This window comes from Cibotium barometz, chromosome 23 (assembly GCF_041138505.1).
Source record: "Cibotium barometz isolate CiBa-2024 chromosome 23, ASM4113850v1, whole genome shotgun sequence".
NCBI lineage: Eukaryota > Viridiplantae > Streptophyta > Polypodiopsida > Cyatheales > Cibotiaceae > Cibotium > Cibotium barometz.
The window spans coordinates 16,798,795-16,824,721 of record NC_141068.1 but is presented as its reverse complement, the minus strand read 5'-3'; positions in this window follow the sequence as shown (position 1 = coordinate 16,824,721).

Sequence of the window (25,927 nt, the reverse complement as noted above, 5' to 3'; positions counted from 1 at the left end):
CAATGAAATATATTCAAAAATAAATCATGCATATGAGATGATAGAAATGTCATCAATTTAGAACATACAGTGACGGATTGGTTAGGGTTCGATCTCATCTTCAATAAGATCCATCCTTGTCAAACGTTCTCCATTGATAATGGTATCGATGTCCTGATCATCCTCATCAACATCACCATCATCCTCAATGGTAGGGTCATTCTCATGATCATGAGAAATGGCATGCTCATCCTCATTATCACGATCATCTCTTATTTCTTGATCATCGATCACAACATCTTCAATGGCATGTTCGATGTCATCTTCATTGCGGCTTGTTACATCCTCCATATGCTCCATATCAGTGAATGTATTATACATCACTTTGGAACGTGGTGCAATAGGGATGACGTACCACCATTTGATGTCATGCACCATTGGTAGATAGATAACCTACTCAAATACACACAGTACAGTAATTAATTAGCATATCAAAAGTCAAGGGGTACGCGAGCTTAGATATATATGTACATGAAACACATTAGTAAAAAAATGCATACCTGCTCACATTGTTGTGGCAATACGAGCCTATCTTTCTTTGTTTGCCAGAACTTTGTAGAGTCAATAGTTACATATCCACTTGCATGGCGTTTTATCGTTGCATCAGGCCCTTTTTCCACCACGTTCATTTGCCATTTGACATCCAAAACATACACAAAGAAGCGACGAAAGTCAAGCCTAAATATGTCTTGGATTATGCCACAATAATCATCCATTTTTCCATTAGCTCCCTCAAAGCTACTAATGACACCGCAATCTTGTGTATTTCTCTTTTCATCAATTCTTTGTGTTCGAAAATGCTTGCCTTCACACCATATAGCATTGAACATAGTGCACTGGACCAAAATAGAAGCAATATTAATATTGTGTAAGCAATGTGAATAAATATTAAAAGCAAATCACTTACAACTAATGCAAAACATTAGTTCTATGTACCTTTGACATGCATCCTCGTGCATACTCCCATTCTTCCGCCGTGATATGCAGCCCCTCGTCACTCTCTGCTCTCTCCATTTCCTCATGCAACCAATCAACATGGATATCATTCGGAAGTGTTGCTAGATGCTTAGGGTACGCCTTCCGAGAGCCATGTTGCCTCCGAAAGAGAGCTCTTTCTGCTTGCCTTTTTGTCTTTGCATCCTCATATCTTGTAACCCATCTGCTCATCACATCACTATTAAGGATACAAGTGAAATTGAGATCATCAATCAATGTTCTGTCAATTACTTTACTCTGTCCTTTTCCTTGAGGCACAATAGAGGTCATCCTCAAGTCCTCTTCATTGCTCCATAGTCGTGGCAAAGAGCTGTCCACCTGACCAAGAAATTCTGAAATATATACAAGAGACTCTTGTATCAACCAACCCTCGGCCATGCTTCCTTCAGGCCTTGCACTTTGCCTCACAAAGTCTTTTAAGGTCTTCATGAAGCGCTCTAGAAAGAACATCCAACGTGCATGCACAGTACCACATAAATCAATTTCGTCCACTAAATGCACAATGAGATGTAGTTGACTTGTGAGAATGGTTCGCGGAAAAGCCTCCTCTACCAAACAAACCACCTCCACTACCATAACACGCGCATCATCCAACGTGGCTGGATCAATTGCTTTGGAACTAACATATCTGAAAAATAAATAAATAGTACGTTATACCTCATGCACGTTCATTTTGCAAGGTATAATGAAGGGTGATCTGAGCATGGGTTTTACATACCTCACAAGCTCGCCCATCTTATAAATACATTTCTTCAAACTCTTATTCACACAATGGTCGATGCTAGTAGGTAGTATGAACTGCGCACATAAGAGCACATTTATGGTTTATGGCATTACAAAATTTAATTTCAACGTACGTACAAGACTTGGAAAACACTTACTTGAAGCATCTTGTGCCAATCGTGGGACTTCAACCCATATAGTTGCTCAACGCCTCTTTTCTTAGTGGTTGTAAAGGCTCCCTTCAATGATCTCATGCATCTAGTGGGAGTACGCAAAGTGGTGATGGCCTGCTTTACCTGCTTCTCCTCTTTCTTTGATATAATCCATGGTATGTCTCGCTATGTCTCTTGAGGTGGGTAGTCTATTTTCCTTTGGAAGCATGTTTGACAATAGCCTGCATCCAATATCATCAATTATAATTAGTCTTAAATCCTAAACCTTAAACCACTAATTCAAATTTATAAGTTAGAATGCTTACTTCAACAATGCGTCAAGACTTGCATTGCTCCATCCATAAACTGTTTGTATATTAAGTAGTTCAAGGGAAGCACGTAAAACTGAGAATGTGCACCCTTCAAACACCGGTGTCGATGAAGCTTTATAAAGATGCTCTTGTTCCATATCATCGTCGTCCATACCTTTGGGATCATCCTTAAAAAGATTCCGCACCATATCATCAAGCACCTCCTCTTCTACAACTTCGTGGGGTGCAGGGCTATTGTCATCCCTTTCCCACTCATCTCTGACAATAGATCCCGAAGCTCCAGCATCATCTCGTCGACGCTTTACGTGCTCTCGTCGCGCGTAGGGTACCATGTTAGGGTGTGGTACTGCATCCTGCTTCAATTTATCAAATTATATGTTACAACTCTATTAATTTAATTTGGATACCATGAGTCATTTGAATACCATCAATTTACATCTACTCACCTCTAAACCTGTTTGATTCCATTCTCCATACATGGAGATGTGATTCAAGGTAATTCGACATGCTCGTACAATGCATCCTTGACATCGATTGCACATACATTTGATCCGTTGTCCCAACCACACATCGCGATTACGATGACGCATTGTCTCATCTTCCCCAGAACTGCTTGAAGAGGTTGATGACATCCTGTGTACAAACCAGAAAACACAAACTCATTATATATTTTTAATGAAAGCACAATATCGCGTGTATTCACGCGGCTATCTCCTAAAACTTGCGTGTATAAACGCGGCTACTTCCTAAAAAATGCGTGTATTCACGCGGCTAATTTTTGCAAAACGTGTGTATAAACGCAGCTAAAATCCTATACACGCGAATATACCTGCGTTCGTAAACGCGAACATAAACGCGGCGGCATATTTAAACTAAAAATAGCCCGCCTTCCCCAAATATAGATTTTGAACTTAGAAATCAACAGTGCATGCGTTTTCGCCTGTTTTCGCCTCTTCCAACAGCAAGGAGGGAGCAGAGAAAGGAGCACACACACGGGAGAAGGAGGGAGCAGAGAAGGAGCAGAGAGGACTCACTTTTTCAGAGGTGAGTCACTTTGTCCTGTGCCTTGTCTCTTTTGTCAGATTTGTTTACTTTGCTCTTTGCTCTTTGGGTTTGTCTTTTTGCACACGATTGGGTTGCTGCATCCTGACAGGGGCGACAATGGCTGGTCCTTTTATAAGGACATTCTGTCTTTGTCGGGGGGTCGGTCTTTTCGAGAAAATTTTTTCGCAGGTCGCGTGTACAAACGCGTGTAGAAGCGCGTGTAACCTGTCTGCAGAGTTTTTTCACGCGCATATACACGCGTTTTTGGCCGGGTGTATACACGCGTTTTTGGCCGGGTGTATACACGCGTTTCTGCAGACAGAAAACTGCGGCGTTTCAGATTTCATGGTTTGCAGGCAATTGACTTGTGTAATGACAATGTGTGAGTCAAGAGACAGCCCATGATATACATGATGATGTTTGTTGCAGGTTCTTTATGGATATTCCAGGTTCTTCATCCGATCCATTTGCGTACAGCAATTGGTTGATGGAGATGATGAATCACTTTGGGCGCCAACCTGGTCCGGTTGAGCTTACAGAGTATATGTATGCCCATCCCCCTCCTTCCCTGCCTGGTGTCTATACCCCTACCGCGAGTATCCAGGGCACTCCAGTGCCGTCTATTCCTCCGAGTCCGACGAGACGGCATGCAGCTTCTCCTCTTCCACGTCCACCGAGGAGACATACCTCGTCCCAGACACACTCACGTACACCCTCACAGCCACCATCACGTGCTCCCTCAGAGCCACCGTCACGTCAGGGCTCACAGCCACCGTCACGTAGACAATCCCCCAGTCGTGACTCCACCCGCAGCAGCAGTAGGAAGAGTGGGAGTGGAGGATGCGGCGGGTGCTTTGGTGGGGGAGGTGGGGGAGGTGGGGGAGGTAGTAGGGCACGGGGTGAGAGAGGAGATAGAGGGAGAAGAGTTAGAGGAGACAGTTCGGAAGAGGAGGAGATGAGAGAGATGGAGAGAGTGGTTTGCTATGATGTGACGGATAGGGGCGGGATAGTGATGGATGCGAGGGGGAGGGAGGTAATGGAGTACATGCGTGGGGTAGTATCAAACTCATATAGAAATTGTTTTATTAAATTTAAAGATCAAAATAGCCGATTAGTTGGGGAGGTGATAGAGGCTGTACACAGTCGGTACCCCAATCCCCCACATGCTACATTCTCGGATGTATGGGGAAGGACGCGAATAAGGGAGATCTTAAGTAATAAAAGATCTCACCTTAAAAAACTCGCGTACGATGATCGGCTAAATGTAGCTGTGGGTGGCTATCCTGCCGAGAAACCTGCCACTGCGCACAAACGCGAGTGGAAGGAGGCAAAGAAACAAGCAGAGGGTGGCGTGAAGAGCAGGCAGCATGTGGAGGCACGACGGATCCAGATGGAGACCGTTGGATCTTCGCATTTCGGATCTGGCGGCGTCGAGTCATGGGAGGCAGAGTTCGTAAGTATCCTGTCACTTTATTTGATTGTTTACTTAATTCATTGATTCTATGAATTGTTTTAATCTTACAAATTGTGTTGATTATGATACAGCGACGGGTTACGGGGAGGAAGCCCACAACCCACGATACTGCGTATGCTCGCCGGCATAGCAGACGTGACACGTGGGCCATCTTCAGAGCCGAGGGACGTATTACGGACGCGCAGTTTGAGTTGGCCATGAGACCATACGGTCGACAGGTACTTGAAAATTCGTAACGAATGGTTTTGGTTTATTGAATTGCATATATATATACTTATATACTATATATTACTTGAACAGGCACAAGCTGCTGATGATCCACCGGCCGCCGCTGCAGAGGGTGGACGTGAGCACTACTCCTCGGACATTCCGACCGATGCGAGCTCATCTGAGCATGGGGGGAGCACCGAGTCATCATCTGGGTCTGAGTAGTACTCAGAATTGTAGTATCACATTCCATATTTAGGATGTGATTGTATATATTTTTTTGTAAACTCAAGCCATGGGCTACTTCGAGATATGGACTCCCTTGTATACATGTATGAAATTTTGATAGTAATATTGAATTGATTGATCGATAGTATTACATTCATGTCTGTCTTGAATCGTGTAATGACAATGTATGCATTCATGTCGTTCTTGTCTTAATCTCCCTCGTGCATATGTTCTTCGTGGATGGTCTAATGGGATGGTCTAATGCACCAAAAACCCTAAACCAGAGAGTGCTATTGGGTGCTGGAATGCTGGAACAGTATTCAAGCACCAAATAGCACTCTGGATTTTTTTTTTTGCTCTCTGTTCGCGTGTATAAACGCGTCAAAACTGCTAACATTCGCGTGTATCGACGCGGATACCCTGGAAATTACGCGTGTATTAACGCGTATAAACTGGCAATAACGCGTGTATGAGCGCATCTAAATTAAAGAAACGCGTGTATACACGCAAGTACAAACGCGTCTGGGACATGGGAACTGAACAGGATGCGGCTATACACCCGTGTATAAGCGCAGGGGCGTGTATTAACGCGTCTGTGTAAAAAAACGCGGCTATACACCCGTGTATACGCGCGTCTGAGAGGTACTTTAGATGCGGTTTTACACGCATGTCTCTGGCCGCGATTATACACGCGCTGATACACGGGCCCGCTACTTTTCTTCACAAGTCATTTTTAGCGGCTAAGAGCGCGGGTATGAGCCCAATCCCTTGTAGTGAATGAGGTGGAAAAGTATGGGAAAGCCTATGCAAGTCGATGGCAAGCATGGGCAAGCCTATGGCCAAGGATGGGCAAGCCTATGCAATCCTATGCAAGCCATGGCAAGCATGCAAGCCTAAGCATAGGCAAGCATAGCCATGTGATGCGTTCCTACCCATCTCCCACACATGGGGCACTTCACATAATGCGGGACATACACATGGACTGTGCATAGACCTTGCTATGCTGTTGTAATGCCATGGCCTATGCTTGACCATGCATGATGCATATCCATGTCTATGCATAGCCTCCACACACAAGCATGGCCATGGCTTATGCATAGTAGTCCGTATGCACATGCTATGCATAGACATGTCTATGCATAGGATATGCATGGTGTTGTAGTCTTATGCATGCCATGCCTGTGCATAGGCTATGCATAGGATATGCATGGTGTAGTAGTCTTATGCATGCCATGCCTATGCATAGGCTATGCATGGTTGTCTTATGCATAGCCATGCCTATGCATAGGTTGATCCATAGTTGTGCCTATGCGTAGGATATGCATAGCCTATGCTACTCATCCATAAGCCATTTTCCATTTTGGAGAGATTTCGTGTTGGAGAATTGGAATGCTTGCCCAGTTTGCATTATGCAAAGGAGGCATGCAAAAATGCTACGCCATGCATAGCCTATGCGTATAGCCTACACATAGGCATGGCTATATGTAAGAAGCCATGGCCATGCATGTGCTTAAGCTATGTGTAGTAGGAATAGATATATATAGACATTGGCTATGTGTAGTCCATGGCCATGCATAGGCGATGGAAATACATAGACATGACTATACATAGCCATGTCTATCCATGTCTATATGCATAGCCTACACATAGGCATGAAAATACATAGATATGGATAGCCTACACATAGGCATGAAAATACATAGATATGGATATCGATAAGCCTACATATAGGGATGGCGATGCATTGACATTACGCATAGCCAATGTATATGCATGCACGTAGGCTATGCATAAGCACATATATGCATGGCCATGGACTATGCATAGCCAATGTCTATGTATAGCTTACATGCATGCATGGCTATGCGTAAACCATGGCCATGGCTATGCATAAGCCATGGCCATGCATGCATGTAGCATACTCATAGGCATAGCTATACATAGACATGGTATGCATAAGCCATAGCCATGCATGGGCCTTGTTATGGCATATGACATAGCAAGGCCTATGCATGTCTATAGATTACACATAGCCATGTCTATGCATAGCTATGCCTATGCGTAGCCTACGCACATGCATGGCAATGGCATATGCATAGCCATCCCTATGTATAGGATATGCTTAGACATGCCTATACATAGGATATGCATTGTGTAGGCTTATGCATAAACAAGATCCATACAAGAGGCCTTTTGCATATGGGCATACTTAAGAGTCATATGCTAGAGGCTTCTTTTGCAAATGGGATCTTGCAAATAGCCAATGTGTATGGGCTCTTGCAAGAGCCATATGAAAGATGCCTCTTCTTTATATGGCCATATGCAAAATCCATATGGAAGAGGCCACATATATGCACTTGAGCAAGAGGAAAATTCCTCTTGCATACTCAAGAGATCTATTCATAGGTTGATAGAGGGCATATGGGCATATGCCCTCTATTCTACCCATGATTAAGGGCATATAATAAGAAAGAGGCGTATGCCTCTTTTCTTGCCACTCAAAAGATTTGGTCTCTATTTGGTATGTGTTTAAAATGCAAATAATGTATGCAATGCACCCATTTCTCTTTTCCTCAAGGCTAAAATTTGTAATATTGAAACAAGAGAAAAGATTAGTGAGATGAAGTGGTTCAAGAGCATGTTTAAGGAGGACGAGAGTGCCCACAAAGATTGCTTTGAAGCTAGATAGAAACACCCTTGTTAGTTTTAATTTCAATATTAAAACCCTATTTTCATACTTACATTGTTAACCATAATGACTAACAATAATCCTACTATTTTTTTATCTAAGTATGGTTGAACTTCAGGTTGCACTTTTTTATGTAAAACCACGCTAAGGCTTCATGTAAAAGATATAGCATTACCAACCTTATGACATGTGTAATGCCAACCATGAGCTAGAACGCCTAAGTATACATAGAGCTAGATAATTAGTTTTGGGCCCCCAATTGTCAAATGGGCTCACTTTTTATACAATCCCATTATCACATTTGAGTTTTCACTTCTCTTCCTCTTGCTCTCTTATGTGGTGAGCTTGTTTGCTTATGCTTGCTTGCCTGATTGTGTGTGCTTGTGGGTTATGCTCTCCATATCCTCTCCATTCTCTTCTCCCTATGTGGAAGATCAGGTTATGGTGGTAAAGTGGGTCAGTGGTTTCGATCACACTGAAAATAGAATATAAGGCCACCTTTGATACCTTGAAAGAGGTTTGAAAGAATGGTATTCGAGACAACGAACTCGATGGAGTCCTGCATAACGTGAGGCAAAATTAAGGAGAATCCAATTGGGACTACATCAACTAGGTGAGATATCTTTACTCTCATTGTAATGATAGGGACAAGGTCTCTGACAAAAGACTGATTTGGGACTACATCAACTAGGTGAGATATCTTCACTCTCATTGTAATGATAGGGACAAGGTCTCTGACAAAAGACTGATTGGTCGATTCCTAGAGGGACTTGAAGATGTGGCCTTGCATAACTCCCTATATACTTAGAAACACCTCCATTGAGCAGTGCTATAGAAGTGCCATGGACTTTGAAGGCAATTTTAAGGGAACTCGTTCCCAAGAACTGCATAAAGGTACTTCTAAGGCTTCTTTTAAAACCACCAACCACGAAACTTGAAGGAAAAGGGAAGGAGATCAGGGCAGCTCAGGTAGAGCACTTAGTAGCTACATTGATGCAACAAATGACTCAAAAATGGAGAATAGAAGCTTGTATAGGAGGTAAGAAATTTCTACACACTAGTAATAAGGAATGTCCTCATCTGAGACCTAGGCTAACTCTCTATTGTGCTTATTGCTAGAGATGGGGAAACCACACAACATCAAACTGCTACCACCAACAAAGAGCTGCTCAAGCCATACCTTTACCCCACAAACCTTATACCGCCTAGTCCTAGGCAACCGCTAGCCTTACTAGTGCCTACACATCACAATGCACCTCAATGTAGCCATGAAGTGGCCTAGCAAGGTATTCTCAAGGTACCTATTGCCACCACTAGTCCTTCCATCACAACCTCCTTTGCCAGAAGTGACCCTAATTCACCAATTGACACTAGCAGAGATTTTCAAAGAAGGTGACGAGTTAATCACTTTGTTAATCATGTTGATTCTAGTGTATGATCCACCATAGCTCATCATTTAGCTCAAATTTCAACATGGTATCAGAGCCATGCCTAGAATCAACCAGATTTATGAGCCCATTAGTGAATTAATTAGGATTAGTAAAATAATTAGCAAAAAATCAATTTTTTAGTAAGCTTTCACTCTTCCCCTTCACCCCCAGCCAGTGGAGGGTCTCTAGCATCTAGCACAGTTCAAATTAGGTCATGAGCTTCTAGCTTAAGCTAGCTAAGCTCCTTGGCTTCAAGCCTATCTATTCCGCGCATCAAACCGCCGACGGCAGCTGCAGATTTTCGCAGAATTCTAGGCGCCGTTTTTCTAAAGTAGAATGAAGATTGCTCTTTGCTCAGTTCAAATGTCTTCAATTCCTCTTAGCACAAAGGGTAATCAAGCATGCTCTACAAGCTGGTGAAGACAGAATTCAATTTCATCAAGTCTACAGTGAGATCCAAGCTCTTCATCAAATCTGCAGGTGACTTTGGTAAAACAGAGATTAAGCTTTCATTATTTGGTCAAATCTTGTGTTTCTTGGCTTAATCCTCTACTAGACTCATTGCTATTGATGCCTTTGAAAGCATTTGAGCTCATTTGAAGTGGAAGGGACCAGATCTGAGCTCCCCGCATACTCTGTTTTCTGCACACAAACCAGAGCATTAATTTGCTAATCAGTGATTAATCAGTGCTAATCACTGTACTTTGGTGCAATTGAGGGTTCAAATTAACCATTAGGTATCTGATACAGATCCCTATAACTTCAGATTTCAAATCGGAGTTGGTTTGATACTCCAACCATTCCGTACAAATTGGTTACTCTCAATTTAGTGTAATTTTTGGTAAAATTGTGCTGATAAAATTGTGAAAATCATCATTTTGCATTCAACCATTGGTTAATGCCTGTAAATCTCACTCAAATTCAAGATTATTCACAGCCAGAATTGCATTTGGAATGTGCATGAGAATGAATGCTATACGCATTATGTATTGGGCACATTTTATCAGTGTAAAAATGGGAACAGACACTGCCCTTGTCCAGATTAAGGCAAGTGGTAAGACCTCCCGCATAAATTTGGGTTTGCATTGCATAAAGATACAAAATGAACATCAAAAGCCCAAAGAAACTGTCAGCAAATCATTGAAATATGTTGCTCACATGGAGCAAAATGACCTGACGGACGAGCTCATGGCCCCAACCATGAAAGAAGAAGAATATCTCTTCCCAAGAAGAGGATCCACACCGAGAAGAAGACCTGAAGGAAGACATGGACACGAGAAGAGAAGCTGTCACAAGAAGAGAAGCTGCCCCGAGAAGACTGGAAGAAGAGATGGACGCGTGGAGAGAAGCTGCCACGACAAGAAGACTGAAAAGAAGAGAAGATGTGAGGCTCCAAAGAGTGAGGAGCCGTGTGAAAATCTCTGAGAGAGAGAGAGTGAGAGAGAGAGAGCCCACAACCCAATGTAACCTGCCCCAATAAAGTAAAACCACCTCTGAGCCACCGATGATGTAGGCCACGTGGTAGATGTATGTGTGAGCACTTTAGTCAAGGTCGCGGGCACTTATAGTAGCCTTGGACACATAGAGAGAGAGAGTGTCAAGGACTATGGAGTTTAGGGACTTGAGGCACTGGTCGCGGACTGTCAAGTAAGAAAGAAACTTGATACAGGGTCCAGGTGTGCTGAGATAACTTGAGGGGAGGAGTAGACACTGGTCGCGGACTACCGAGTAAGGGGAGGCAAACTTGGTATAGGGTCTAGGTGTACTAGGAGTATTCACTTGAGGGGAGGTGTTGAAATATACAAGTGAATAGGGTGTGTGCGGGAACAAGCTCTTGGATAGAGGCTGTAAAAGAGGAGATGTAATTGTGAAAGAACCTGTGAAAAGGTTAGAAGAATCTACTGGGAGAGAATAATGGGTAGCATGAGGGAATTTAGGAGTGTGGAGTTATTCTAGGAGATAATCAGGGAAAAGAGAAGAGGTGGAGAGAATCAGGCAAAAGGTGGAGATATTCAGGGAGTGAATCATGGAGAAATCAATGGGATTAGATGCTTGATATAAACTCTATAAATTGAGGCATAGCCCTAATGAGAATTTGCTGGTTTTTGAGTATCCATGCCTACATTAATCTATCTGCTAATTATTCACTAATTACGTCTTAATCATTTCTTAATCACTTTCCCCAATAAAGTAAAACCACCTCTGAGCCACCGATGATGTAGGCCACGTGGTAGATGTATGTGTGAGCACTTTAGTCAAGGTCGCGGGCACTTATAGTAGCCTTGGACACATAGAGAGAGAGAGTGTCAAGGACTATGGAGTTTAGGGACTTGAGGCACTGGTCGCGGACTGTCAAGTAAGAAAGAAACTTGATACAGGGTCCAAGTGTGCTGAGATAACTTGAGGGGAGGAGTAGACACTGGTCGCGGACTACCGAGTAAGGGGAGGCAAACTTGGTATAGGGTCTAGGTGTACTAGGAGTATTCACTTGAGGGGAGGTGTTGAAATATACAAGTGAATAGGGTGTGTGCGGGAACAAGCTCTTGGATAGAGGCTGTAAAAGAGGAGATGTAATTGTGAAAGAACCTGTGAAAAGGTTAGAAGAATCTACTGGGAGAGAATAATGGGTAGCATGAGGGAATTTAGGAGTGTGGAGTTATTCTGGGAGATAATCAGGGAAAAGAGAAGAGGTGGAGAGAATCAGGCAAAAGGTGGAGATATTCAGGGAGTGAATCATGGAGAAATCAATGGGATTAGATGCTTGATGTAAACTCTATAAATTGAGGCATAGCCCTAATGAGAATTTGCTGGTTTTTGAGTATCCATGCCTACATTAATCTATCTGCTAATTATTCACTAATTACGTCTTAATCATTTCTTAATCACTTTGTTAATCATGTTGATTCTAGTGTATGATCCACCATAGCTCATCATTTAGCTCAAATTTCAACACACATCACTACGTGCATGGATTTGGGCATCGCAATCACTTCTCCTAGCGCGTCAAAGTTGGGTCCCGGTGAAAATAGTGCAAAATCACCATAACGGAGTTTCGGATCCAAAAAAAGTCTGAATCACATCTGAACAGAACAACAAAGATCCGGGTTGCTTGCCACACATTTGTCCATGCATTCTTCGAATTTCATGCCTCTTCGGCACCTTTTGTGCCACTGTTGAAAATTTCTGTCATTTACCATGCTTGTGCATCTCTTTCGAGAACCGGAATTCGGACAGTTAGAAGTTGAGAATCCGGGACCCCATAAGAGAACGGACCACATGGACTTGTGCTAGGGAAGTTGCTCTATGTCCACATCACTCCGTGCATAGATTTGGGCATCGCAATCACTTCTCACAGCGCGTCAAAGTTGGGTTCCGACGAAGATATTGCAAAATCGCCATAAGAGAGTTTCAGATCCGAAATGAGTCCGAATTGCATCTGAACACAACAAGAAAGATCTGGGTTTCTTGCCACACATTTGTCCATGCATGATTCGATTTTCATGCCTCTTCGGCGCCGTTTGGCCCACGGTTGGAAATTTCCGCTATTTGGCACGCTCGTGTATCTTTTTAGAGAACCCGGATTCGGACAGTTAGAAGTTGAGGATCCGGGACCCCATCAGAGAACGGACCACTCAGACTTATGCTAGGGAAGTTGCTCTATGTCCACGTCACTCCGTGCATGGATTTGGGCATCGTAATCACTTCTCCCAGCATGTCAAAGTTGGGTCCCAGTGCCATTCAACACACTTGGTTCTCGTCATGGTCTCTTCTTGGAGTAATTGGTTTTGTTGATTTGCATGGTACATAGCTAGATCAATGCATTCTAGCTCTACCACATGGTAGAGCTAGACCTCAAATGAAATTCTAGCTCCACCACATGGTAGAGCTAGACCTCAAAGCATTCTAGCTCTACGAGGTGGTCTAGGTTGGATACACCTCTACCACGTAGTAGAGCTAGATCAAATGCAATTCTAGCTTCTTGGTTCTTGTCATGTGAAGTAGATCTCTTCTTGGAGTAATTGATTTTGTTGATCTGCATGGTAGACAGCTAGATCGATGCATTCTAGCTCCACCACATGGTAGAGCTAGATCTAATGCAAGTGTAGCTCCTTGGTTCTCCTCATGCGAAGTAGGTCTCTTCTTAGAGTAATTGGTTTTGTTGATCTGCATGGTACACAACTAGATCCGGGTTGCTAGCCACACATTTGTCCATGCATGATTCGAATTTCATGCCTCTTCGGCGCCGTTTAGGCCACGGTTGAAAATTTTTGCCATTTGGTATGCTCGTGTATCTTTTTTGAGAACTCGGATTCGAACAGTTAGAAGTTGAGAATGCGGGACCCCATCAGAGAACTGACCACACGGACTTGTGCTAGGGAAGTTGCTCTATGTCCACATCACTCCGTGCATATGGAATTGGGCAACGCAATCACTTCTCGGCAAAGATAGTGCAAAATCACCATAACAGGGTTTCGGATCCAAAATGAGACCGAATCGCATCTGAACACAACAAGAAAGATCCGGGTTTCTTGCCACACATTTGTCCATGCATGATTTGAATTTCATGCCTCTGCGGTGCCGTTTGGGCCACGGTTGGAAATTCCACCATTTGGCACGCTCATTTGGCTTGCTCGTGCATCTTTTTTTTCGAGAACCCGGATTCAAACAGTTAGAAGTTAAGGATCCGACACCCCAACAGAAAACGGACCACACGGACTTATGCTAGGGAAGTTGCTCTATGTCCACATCACTCCCTGCATAGATTTGGGCATCGCAATCACTTCTCACAGCGCGTCAAAGTTGGGTCCTAGTGAAGATAATGCAAAATCGCCATAAGAGAGTTATAGATCCGAAATGAGTCCGAATCGCATCTGAACACAACAAGAAAGATCCGGGTTGCTTGACACAAATTTGTCCATGCATGATTCGATTTTCATGCCTCTTTGGCGCCGTTTGGACCACAGTTGGAATTTTCTGCCATTTGCCACTCTTGTGCGTCTTTTTCGAGAACCTGGATTCGGACAGTTAGAGGTTGAGGAGCTGGGACCCCATCAGAGAACGGACCATAAGGACTTGTGCTAGGGAAGTTGCTCTATGTCCACATCACTCCGTGCATGGATTTGGGCATCGCAATCAGTTCTCCCAGCACGTCAATGTTGGGTCCCGACGAAGATAGCGCAAAATCGCCATAAAAGAGTTTCGGGTCCGAAATGAGTCCGAATCGCATCTAAACACAAGAAAGATCCGGGTTGGTTGCCACACATTTGTCCATGCATGATTCTAATTTCATGCCTCTTCGGTGCCCTTTGGGCCACTGTTGGAAGTTTCTGCCATTTACCACGCTCGTGCATCTTTTTCGAGAAAAAAAAATTGGATAGTTAGAAGTTGAGGATCCGGGACCCCATTAGAGAACGGACCACACAGACTTGTGCTAGGGAAGTTGCTCTATGTCCACATCCCTCCGTGCATGGATTTGGGCATCGCAAAAAGTTCTCCCAGCACGCCAAAGTTTGGATTTGGACAGTTAGAAGTTGAGGATCCCGGACCCCATCAGAGAACGGACCACACGGACTTGTGCTAGGGAAGTTGCTCTATGTCCACATCACTTTGTACATGGATTTGGACATCGCAATCACTTTGTACAGGTCAAAGGGAGTCCCAACGCTCATGCAACACACTTGTTTATCTCCTTGGTTCTCGTCATGGTCTCTTCTAAGAGTAATTGGATTTGTTGATTTGCATGGTACACAACTAGATCAATGCATTCTAGCTCTACCATATGGTAGAGCTATACCTCAAATGCAATTCTAGCTCCACCACATGATAGAGCTAGACCTCAAAGCATTCTAGCTCTACGATGTGGTCTAGGTTGGATACAGCTCTACCACGTGGTAGAGCTAGATCAAATGCAATTCAAGCTTCTGGTTTTTGTCATGTGAAGTAGATCTCTTCTTGGAGTAATGGATTTTGCTGATCTACATGGTACACAGCTAGATCGATGGATTCTAGCTCCACCACATGGTAGAGCTAGATCGAATGCAATTGTAGCTCCTTGGTTCTTGTCATGTGAAGTAGATCTCTTCTTAGAGTAATTGGTTTTGTTGATCTGCATGGTACATAGCTAGATCCCGGTTGCTTGCCACACATGTGTCCATGCATGATTCGAATTTCATGCCTCTTCGGCACCGTTCCGGTTGGAAATTTTTGCCATTTGGTGTGCTCGTGCATCTTTTTCGAGAACCCGGATTCGAACAATTAGAAGTTGAGAATCCGGGACCCCATCAGAGAACGGACCACACGGACTTGTGTGCTAGGGAAGTTGCTCGATGTCCACATCACTCCGTGCATGGATTTGAGCTTCACAATCACTTCTTAGCAAAGATAGTGCAAAATCGCCATAACAGGGTTTCGGATCCGAAATGAGTCCGAATTGCATCTGAACACAACAAGAAAGATCCGGGTTGCTTGCCACACATTTGTCCATACATGATTCGAATTTCATGCCTCTTCGGTGCCGTTTGGGCCACGGTTGGAAATTTTGCCATTTGGCATGCTCGTGCATCTTTTTCGAGAACCCGGATTCCGACAAATAGAAGTTGAGGATCTGAGACCGCATCAGAGAACGGACCACACGGACTTATGCTAGGGAAGCTGCTCTATGTCCACATCACTCCGCGCATGGATTTGGGCATCGCCAATCACTTCTCTCAGCGCGTCAAAGTTGGGTCCCGACAAAGATAGTGCAAAATCGCCATAACAGAGTTTCAGAATCGAAATGAGTCTGAATCGCATATAAACACAACAAGAAAGATTTGTCACACATTTGTCCATGCATGATTCAAATTTCATGCCTCTTCGACGCCATTTGTGCCACTGTTGGAAATTTCTGTCATTTACCACGCTCGTGTATCTTTTTCGAGAACCTGGATTCGAACAATTAGAAGTTGAGGATCCGAGACCCCATCAGAGAACGGACCACACAGACTTATGCTAGGGAAGTTTCTCTATGTGCACATCACTACATGCATGGATTTGGGCATCGCAATCACTTCTCCCGTCATCAAAGTTGGGTCTCGACCGACGAAGATAATGCAAAATTGCCATAAGAGAGTTTCAATTGCATCTGAACACAACAAGAAAGATCCAAGTTGCTTGCCACACATTTGTCCATGTATGGTTCAAATTTTGTGCCTCTTTGGCGCCGTTTGGGCCACTGTTGGAAATTTTCGCCATTTGGCATGCTCGTGCATCTTTTTCGAGAACCCGAATTCGGATAGTTAGAAGTTGAGGATCCGAGACCCCATCAGAGAACGGACCACACGGACTTGTGCTAGGGAAGTTGCTCTATGTCCACATCACTCTCTGCATAGATTTGGGTAACGCAATCACTTCTCCCAACGCGTCAAAGTTGGGACCCTGCGCCATTCAACACACATGTTTATCTCCTTGGTTCTCGTCATGGTCTCTTCTTGGAGTAATTTGTTTTGTTGATTTGCATGGTACACAGCTAGATTAATGCATTCTAGCTCTACCACATGGTAGAGCTAGACCTCAAATGCAATTCTAGCTCCACACGTGGTAGAGCTAGACCTCAAAGCAGTCTAGCTCTACGATGTGGTCTAGGTTGGATACAGCTCTACCACATGGTAGAGATAGATCAAATGCAATTCTAGCTTCTTGGTTCTTGTCATGTGAAGTAGATCTCCTCTTGGAGTAATTGATTTTGTTGATCTGCATGGTACACAGCTAGATCGATGCATTCTAGCTCCACCACATGGTAGAGCTAGATCGGATGCAATTGTAGATTCTTGGTTCTCATCATGTGAAGTAGGTCTCTTCTTAGAGTAATTTGTTTTCTTGATCTGCATGGTACACAACTAGATCCGGGTTGCTTGCCACACAATTGTCCATGCATGATTCGAATTTCATGCCTCTTTGGCACCGTTTGGGCCACGGTTGGAAATTTCTGCCATAAGGCATGCTTCTGCATCTTTTTCGAGAACCCGGATTCAGACAGTTAGAAGTTGAGGATCGGGACCCCATCAAGGAACGGACCACACGGACTTGTGCTAGGGAAGTTGCTCTATTTCCACATCACTCCGTGCATGGACTTGAGCATCACAACAATCACTTCTCCCAGCACATCAAAGTTGGGTCTCCCGTTGATAGTGCAAAATCGCCATAACAGAGTTTCGGATCGGAAATGAGTCCGAATCACATCTCAACACAACAAGAAAGATCCGGGTTGCTTGCCACACATTTGTCCATGCATGATTCCATTTTCATGCCTCTTCGGCGCCGTTTGGGCCACCGTTTGAAATTTCTGTCATTTAGCAAGCTCGTGCATCTTTTTCGAGAATTCGGATTCGGACAATTAGAATTTGAGGATCCGGGACCCCATCAGAGAACGAACCACTCGGCCTTGTGCTAGAGAAGTTGCTCTACTTCCACATTACTCCGTGCATAGATTTGGGCATCGCAATTGATTCTTCTAGAGTGACAAAGTTGGGTCCTAGCGAAGATAGTGCAAAATTGCCATAACAGAGTTTTGGGTCCAAAATGAGTCCGAATCGCATCTGAACACAACAAGAAAGATCGGGGTTGCTTGCAACATATTTTTCCATGCATGATTCGAATTTCATTCCTCTTTGGCGTCGTTAGGGTTTCGGATCCGAAATGAGTCCGAAACGCATCTGAACACAACAAGAAAGATCCGGGTTGCTTGCCACACATTTGTCCATGCATGATTCGAATTTCATGCCTCTTCGGCGCCGTTTGGGCTACGGTTGGAAATTCTGCCATTTGGCACGCTCGTGCATCTTTTTTAAGAACCCGGATTCGGACAGTTAGAAGTTGAGGATCTGAGACCCCATGAGAGAACAGACCACACGGACTTATGCTAGGGAAGTTACTCTTTGTCCACATCACTCCGTGCATGGATTTGGGCATCTCAATCACTTCTCCCTGCGCGTCAAAGTTAGGTCCCGGCAAAGATAGTGCGAAATCGCCATAAGAGAGTTTTGGATCCGAAATGAGTCTGAATTGTATCTGAACACAACAAGAAAGATCCAGGTTGCTTGCCACACATTTGTCCATGCATGATTCGAATTTTATGCCTCTTCGACATCGTTTAGGCCACTGTTGGAAATTTCTGCCATTTGCCATGCTCATGCATCTTTTTCAAGAACCCGGATTCAACAAGTTAAAAGTTGAAGATCCGGGGTCCCATCAGAGAACGGACCAGAGGGGCTTGTGCTAGGGAAGTTGCTCTATGTAAACATCACTCCCTGCATGGATTTGTGCATCGCAATCACTTCTCCTAGCGCGTTAAAGTTGGGTCCCGATGAAGATAGTGCAAAATCGCCATAACAGAGTTTCGGATCCGAAATGAGTTCGAATCGCATTTGAACACAAGAAGAAAGATCCAGGTTGCTTGCCACACATTTGTCCATGCAAGATTCGATTTTCATGCCTCTTCGGTGCCGTTTGGGCCACGGTTGGAAATTTTTGCCCCATTTGGCACGCTCATGCATCTTTTTCGAGATCTCGGATTCGAACAGTTAGAAGTTGAGGATCCGGTACCCCATCAGAGAACGGACCACTCGAACTTGTACTAGGGAAGTTTCTCGATGTCCACATCACTCCGTGCATGGATTTGGGTATCGCAATTAGTTCTCCTAGCGCGTCAAAGTTGGGTCCCAGTGAAGATAGTGCAAAATCGCCATAAGAGAGGTTCGGGTCGGAAATGAGTCCGAATCGCATCTGAACACAACAAGAAAGATCCGAGTTGCTTGCCACACATTTGTCCATGCATGATTCGAATTTCATTCCTCTTCGGCACCATAACACAGTTTTAGATCCAAAATGAGTGCGAATCGCATCTGAACACAACAAGAAAGATCCGGGTTACTTGCCACACATTTCTCCATGCATGATTTGAATTTCATGCCTCTTCGGCGCCGTTTGGGCCACGGTTGGAAATTTCCTCCATTTGGCATGCTCGTGCATCTTTTTCGAGAACCCGGAGTCGGATAGTTAGAAGTTGAGAATCCGAGACCCCATTAGAGAACGGACCACACGGACTTGTGCTAGGGAAGTTGCTCTTTTTCCACATCACTCCGTGCATGGATTTGGGCATCACAATCACTTCTATTAGCGCGTCAAAGTTGGGTCCCGGCATTGATAGCGCAAAATCGCCATAACAGAGTTTTGGATCCGAAATGAGTCCAAATCGCATCTGACCACAATAAGAAAGATTCGGGTTGCTTGCCACACATTTTTCCATGCATGATTCGATTTTCATGCCTCTTCGGTGCCGTTTGGGGCACCGTTGGAAATTTCTGCCATTTAGCACGTTCGTGCATCTTTTTCGAGAACCTAGATTCGGACAGTTAGAAGTTGAGAATCCGAGACCCCATTAGAGAACGGACCACACAGACGTGTGCCAGGGAAGTTTCTCTTTCGAGAACCCGCATTCGGACAGTTAGAGGTTGAAGATCCGGGACCCCATTAGAGAACCGACCACACGGACTTGTGCTACGGAAGTTTCTCTATGTCCACATCACTCCGTGCATGGATTTGGGCATCGCAAACACTTCTCCCAGTGCGTCAAAGTTGGGTCCCGAGGTGAAGATAGTGCAAAATCGCCATAACACAGTTTTGGATCCAAAATGAGACCGAATCTGAACACAACAAGAAAGATCCAGGTTGCTTGCAACACAACTATCTATGCATGATTCTAATTTGATGCCTCTTCGGCGCTGTTTGGGTCATGGTTGGAAATTTCCACCATTTGCTACTCTCGTGCATCTTTCTCAACAACTCGGATTCGGACAGTTAGAAGTTGAGGATCCGGGACCCCTTCAGAGAACGGACCACACGGACTTGTGCTAGGGAAGTTGCTCTATGTCCACATCACTCCGTGCATGGATTTGGGCATCGCAATCACTTCTCCCAGCGCGTCAAAGTTGGGTCCCGGCGAAGATAATGCAAGATTGCCATAATAGAGTTTTGGGTCCAAAATGAGTCCGAATCGCATCTGAACACAACAAGAAAGATTTGGGTTGCTTACGACACATTTGTCCATGCATGATTCGATTTTCATGCCTCTTCGATGCCGTTTGTGCCACTGTTGGAAATTCTGCCATTTACCACGCTCGTGCATCTTTTTGGAGAACCCAGATTCGGACAGTTAGAAGTTGAGGATCCGGGACCCCATCAGAGAACGAACCACACAGACTTGTGCTAGGGAAGTTGCTCCATGTCCACATCACTTTGTGCATGGATTTGGGCATCGCAATCACTTCTCAGAGTGCGTCATCGCAATCACTTCTTCCAGCCGATCAAAGTTGGGTCCCAGCGCTCGTGCAACACACTTGTTTATCTCCTTGGTTCTCGTCATGTTCTCTTCTTATAGTAATTGGTTTTGTTGATTTGCATGGTACACAACTAGATCAATGCATTCTAGCTCTACCATATGGTAGAGCTAGACCTCAAATGCAATTCTAGCTCCACCACATGGTAGAGCTAGACCTCAAAGCATTCTAGCTCTACGATGTGGTCTAGGTTGGATACAGCTCTACCACGTGGTAGAGCTAGATCAAATGCAATTCTAGCTTCTTGGTTTTTGTCATGTGAAGTAGATCTCTTCTTGGAGTAATTGATTTTGGTGATCTACATGGTACACAGCTAGATCGATGCATTCTAGCTCCACCACATGGTACAGCTAGATCAAATGCAATTGTAGCTCCTTGGTTCTCATCATGTGAAGTAGGTCTCTTCTTAGAGTAATTGGTTTTGTTGATCTGCATGGTACACAGCTAGATCCGGGTTGCTTGCCACACATTTGTCCATGCATGATTCAAATTTCTTGCCTCTTTGGCACCGTTTGGGCCACGGTTGGAAATTTTTACCATTTGGCACGCTCGTGCATCTTTTTTGAGAACCCAGATTCGAACAATTAGAAGCTGAGAATCCGGGACCCCATCAGAAAATGAACCATACGGACTTGTGCTAGGGAAGTTGCTCGATGTCCACATCACTCCGTGCATGGATTTGGGCATCGCAATCACTTCTTGGCGGCAAAGATAGTGCAGAATCGCCATAACAGGGTTTCGGATCCGAAATGAGTCCGAATTGTATCTGAACACAACAAGAAAGATCCGTTTTGCTTGCCACACATTTGTTCATACATGATTCGAATTTCATGCCTCTTCGGTGCCTTTTGGGCCATGGTTGGAAATTCTGCCATTTGGCATGCTCGTGCATCTTTTTCGAGCACCCGGATTCTGAAAGTTAGAAGTTGAGGATCCGAGACCCCATCAGAGAACGGACCACACGAACTTATGCTAGGGAAGTTGCTCTATGTCCACATCACTCCGTGCATGGATTTGGGCATCGCCAGTCACTTCTCTCAGTGCGTCAAAGTTGGGTCCCGGTGGCGAAGATATTGCAAAATCGCCATAACAGAGTTTCAGATCCGAAATGAGTCTGAATCACATCTGAACACAACAAGAGAGATTTGCCACACATTTGTCCATGCATGATTCGAATTTCATGCCTCTTCGGCGCCGTTTGGGCCACGGTTGGAAATTTCGGCCATTTGGCATGCTCGTGCATCTTTTTCGAGAACCCGGATTCGGACAGTAAGAAGTTGAGGATCCGGGACCCCATCAGAGAACGGACCACACGAACTTGTGCTAGGGAAGTTGCTCTATGTCCACATCACTCCGTGCATGGATTTGGGCATCGCAAACAGTTCTCCCAGCACGTCAAAGTTGGTTCCCAAAACAAAGATAGTGCAAAATCACCATCACAGAGTTTCGGATCCGAAATGAGTCCGAATCACATCTGAACACAACAAGAAAGATCCGGGTTGCTTGCCACACATTTGTCCATGCGTGATTCGATTTTAATGCCTCTTCGTCACCGTTTGGGCCACGGTTGGAAATTTTTGCCATTTGGCACGCTCGTGCATCTTTGTCGAGAACCCAGATTCGGACAGTTAAGTTGCGGATCCGGGACCCCATCAAGGAACGGACCACACGGACTTGTGCTAGGGATGCTGTATTTTCACATCACTCCATGCATGGATTTGGGCACGGCAACAATCACTTCTCCCAGCGCGTCAAAGTTGGGTCTCACGTTGATAGTGCAAAATCGGCATAACAGAGTTTCGGATCCGAAATGAGTTCAAATTGCATCTGAACACAACAAGAAAGATCCGGGTTGCTTGCCACACATTTGTCCACGCATGATTCCATTTTCATGCCTCTTCGGCGCCGTTTGGCCCACGGTTGGAAATTTCCACCATTTAGCATGCTCGTGCATCTTTTTCGAGAACTCGGATTCGGACGGTTAGAAGTTGAGGATCCGGAACCCCATCAGAGAACAGACCACTCGGCCTTGTGCTAGGGAAGTTGCTCTATTTTCACATTACTCCGTGCATGGATTTGGGCATCGCAATCGATTCTCCTAGTATGTCAAAGTTCGGTCCCGACGAAGATAGTGCAAAATTGCCATAACAGACTTTTGGGTCCAAAATGAGTCTGAATCGCATCTGAACACAACAAGAAAGATCCGGGTTGCTTGCCACACATTTGTCCATGCATGATTCAAATTTCATTCCTCTTTGGCGTCGTAGGATTTCGGATCCGAAATGAGTTCCAAACGCATCTGAACACAACAAGAAAGATCCGGGTTGCTTGCCACACATTTGTCCATGCATGATTCGAATTTCATGCCTCTTCGATGCCGTTTGGGCCACGGTTGAAATTTCTGCCATTTGGCACACTCGTGCATCTTTTTTGAGAACCCAGATTCGGACAATTAGAAGTTGAGGATCTGAGACCCCATGAGAGAACGGACCACACGGACTTATGCTAGGGAAGTTGCTCTTTGTCCACATCACTCTGTGAATGGATTTGGGCATCTCAATCACTTCTCCCTACACGTCAAAGTTGGGTCCCGGCAAAGATAGTGCAAAATCGCCATAATAGAGTTTCGGATCCAAAATGAGTCTGAATTGTATCTGAACACAACAAGAAAGATCCGGGTTGCTTGCCACACATTTGTACATACATGATTCGAATTTCATGCCTCTTCGATGTCATTTAGGCCACTGTTGGAAATTTTCGTCATTTGCCACGCTCGTGCATCTTTTTCGAGAACCCAGATTCGAACAGTTAAAAGTTGAAGATCCGGGGGTCCATCAAAGAACGGACCACACGGACTTGTGCTAGGGAACTTGCTCTATGTAAACATCACTCCGTGCATGGATTTGAGTATCGCAATCACTTCTCCCAGCGTGTCAAAGTTGAGTCCCAACGAAGATAGTGCAAAATCCCCATAATAGAGTTTCGGATCCAAAATGAGTCCGAATCGCATTTGAACACAAGAAGAAAGATACAGGTTGCTTGCCACACATTTGTCCATGCATGATTCGGTTTTCATGCCTTTTCGGTGTCGTTTGGACCACAGTTGGAAATTTTTGCCATTTGGCATGCTCGTGCATCTTTCTCAAGAACTCAGATTTGGACAGTTAGAAGTTGAGGATCCGGTACCCCATCAGAGAACGGTACCACTCGGACTTGTGCATCAAAGTTGGGTCCCGAGGTGAAGATAGCATGTCAAAGTTGGGTCCCGGGGTGAAGATAGTGCAAAATCGCCATAAAAGAGGTTCGGGTCCGAAATGAGTCCGAATCGCATCTGGACACAATAAGAAAGATCCGAGTTGCTTGCCACACATTTGTCCATGCATGATTCGAATTTCATTCCTTTTCGGCGCTATAATAGAGTTTAAGATCCGAAATGAGTCCGAATCGCATCTGAACAAAACAAGAAAGATCCGGGTTGCTTGCCACATTTCTCCATGCATGATTTGAATTTCATGCCTCTTCGGCGCCGTTTGGGCCACAGTTGGAAATTTTTGCCATTTGACACGCTCGTGCATCTTTTTCGAGAACCCGGAGTCGGGCAGTTAGAAGTTGAGGATCCGGGACCCCATCAGAGAACGGACCACACGGACTTGTGCTAGGGAAGTTGCTCTTTTTCCACATCACTCCGTGCATGGATTTGGGCATCACAATCACTTCTATTAGCGCGTCAAAGTTGGGTCCCGACATTGATAGTGCCAAATTGCCATAACAGACTTTTGGATCCGAAATGAGTCCGAATCGCATCTGAACATAGCAAGAAAGATTCGGGTTGCTTGTTGCCACACATTTTTCCATTCATGATTCGATTTTCATGCCTCTTCGGCGCCGTTTGGGCCACGGTTGGAAATTTTTGCCATTTAGCACGCTCGTGCATCTTTTTCGAGAACCCGGATTCGGACAGTTGAAAGTTGAGGATCCGGGACCCCATCAGAGAACGAACCACACAGACATGTGCTAGGGAAGTTGCTCTAGGTCCACATCACTCCGTGCATGGATTTGGGCATCACAATCACTTCTCCCAGTGCATCAAAGTTGGGTCCTTGAGAAGATAGTGCAGAATCGCCATAACAGAGTTTCTGGTACGAAATGAGTCCGAATCACATTTGAACACAACAAGAAAGATCCGGGTTGCTTGCCACACATTTGTCCATGCATGATTCGATTTTCATGCCTCTTCGGTGCCGTTTATGCCAAATGTTTGAAATTCTCCCATTTACCACGCTCGTGCGTCTTTTTCGAGAACCGGATTCGGACAGTTAGAAGTTGAGGATCCGGGACCCCATCAGAGAGCAGACCACACGAACTTGTGCTAGGAAAGTTGCTCTATGTCCACATTACTCCGTGCATAGATTTGGGCATCGCAATCACTTCTCCCAGCGGGTCAAAGTTGGGTCCCAGCGCCATTCAGCACACTTATTTATCTCCTTGGTTGTCGTCATGGTCTCTTCTTGGAGTAATTGGTTTTGTTGATTTGCATGGTACACAGCTAGATCAATGCATTCTAGCTCTACCACATGGTAGAGCTAGACCTCAAATGCAATTCTAGCTCCATTACATGGTAGAGCTAGACCTCAAAGCATTCTAGCTCTACGATGTGGTCTAGGTTGGATACAGCTCTACCACGTGGTAGAGCTAGATCAAATGCAATTCTAGCTTCTTGGTTCGTGTCATGTGAAGTAGATCTCTTCTTGGAGTAATTGATTTTGTTTATCTGCATGGTACACAGCTAGATCAATGCATTCTAGCTCCACCACATGGTAGAGCTAGATCGAATGCAATTGTAGCTCCTTGGTTCTCGTCATGTGAAGTAGGTCTCTTCTTAGAGTAATTGGTTTTGTTGATCTGCATGGTACACAGCTAGATCCAAGTTGCTTGCCACACATTTGTCCATGCATGATTCGAATTTCATGCCTCTTCGACGCCGTTTGGGCCACGGTTGGAAATATTTACCATTTGGCACGCTCGTGTATCTTTTTCGAGAACCCGAATTCGAACAAATAGAAGCTGAGAATTTGGGACCCCATCAGAGAACAGACCATAGGGACTTGTGCCAGGGAAGTTGCTCTATGTCCACATCAGTCCGTGCATGGATTTGGGCAACGCAATCACTTCTCGGCAAAGATAGTGCAAAATCACCATAACAGGGTTTCGAATCTGAAATGAGACCGAATCTCATCT